We start from the raw sequence: 1,640 nt of genomic DNA, 5'->3' as shown, positions 1-1,640 counted from the left end.
CATTTGCCTAGGAATTTCATAAATTCATTCCTTTTAATAGCTGAGTAGTACTCCATTGTGTAAATGTACCACATTTTCTGTATCCATTCCTCTGTTGAAGGGCATCTGGGTTCTTTCCAGCTTCTGGCTATTATAAATAAGGCTGCTATGAACATCTTAACAGTAGATGGCAGCAAAACCACATTTATGTTTTTGTTTGTTTAGCTTTAAAAAAAATTAGATTTTTTTTTTTTTTTTACATTTCAAATGCTATCCCAAAGGTCTCCTATACCCCCCTGCCCTCCCTTCTCTCCTACTCACCCATTCCCACTTCTTGACCCTGCTGTTCTCCTGTATTAGAGCATATAAAGTTTGTTAGAACAATGGGCCTCTCTTCCCAATGATGGCCAACTAGGCCATCTTCTGCTAAATATGCAACTAGACACACGGGTTCTGGGTGTACTGGTTAGTTCATATTGTTGTTCTATCTATAGGGTTGAAGACCCCTTCAGCTCTTGAGTACTTTCTCTAGCACCTCCATTGGGGGCCCTGTGTTCTATCCAATAGATGACTGTGGGAATCTACTTCTATATTTGCCAGGCATTGGCATTGCCTCACCAGAAAAAAGCTATGTCAGGGTTTTGTCAGCAAAATCTTGCTGGCTTATGCAATAGTGTCTGCTTTTGGTTGCTTATTATGATCAATAAGACAAAAAGACCACGAATAGATTGGGAAAGGATTTTTACCAATCCTAAATCTGATAGGGCACAATCACACTTCCATTCAGTCACTAACACAAGTCCTAGAACTGTAATTACATGAGATTATAAAACAAGAATTACTCTTTTTCCACAACCTCACCAGCAGCTGCATCACCTGCATTTTTTTTTTATTTTGGCCATTCTGTGTTGTGTGAGGTGGATTCACAGGGTTGTTTTGATTTGCTTATCCCTGATGACTAAGGATGTTGAACAATTCCTTAGGTGCTTTGCAAATATTTGATATTGCTCAGTTGAGTATTCTTTGTTAAGCTCTGTATCCAGTTTTTTAATAGGGTATTTGGTTCTATGGAGTCTAACTTACTGAGTTCTTAATATTTATTTAATATTATTCTTGCATCAGATATAGGATTGTTAAAGTTCTTTTCCCAATCTGTTGGTTGCCATATCGTCCCATTGAAAGTGTCCTTTGTTTTATAGAAGCTTTGCAATTTTATGATGTCCCATATGGAAGTTCTTGATCTTAAGACATAAGCTATTGTTGTTCTGTTCAGGAAAATTTCCCGTGTTCATGTGCTCAAGCCTCTTACCCACTTTCTCTTCTATTAGTTTCCATGTATCTGTTTTTTTGCATAGCTGATGGGAATGCAGGCTTGTACAGCCACTCTGGAAATCACTTAATATTCTTAAATGGTGAAATATAAAGCCCATATTCACAAAAAATAATAGAAGACTTTCCTTCTGTAGTTAACAGAATAAGACTAGCGACTAGATACTAAATACAATGAAAGATGAAAATGTGTGTTATTCAGAAAGAAGCTAGCCATTAAGTTAGAATATTTTCCTTAGAAAGGCATACTTAATAAGTAACTTGATTTCAACCATTCTTAGGTCAGTATCTCTCAATACATCTATCTATTCACAGATTCTCTCAGTTGTTTT

The sequence above is a fragment of the Mus caroli genome, unplaced genomic scaffold, assembly GCF_900094665.2.
Source record: "Mus caroli unplaced genomic scaffold, CAROLI_EIJ_v1.1 scaffold_22819_1, whole genome shotgun sequence".
NCBI classification, from domain to species: domain Eukaryota; kingdom Metazoa; phylum Chordata; class Mammalia; order Rodentia; family Muridae; genus Mus; species Mus caroli.
The sequence above is the reverse complement of the archived record's forward strand: the minus strand, read 5'-3'. Positions refer to the sequence as shown.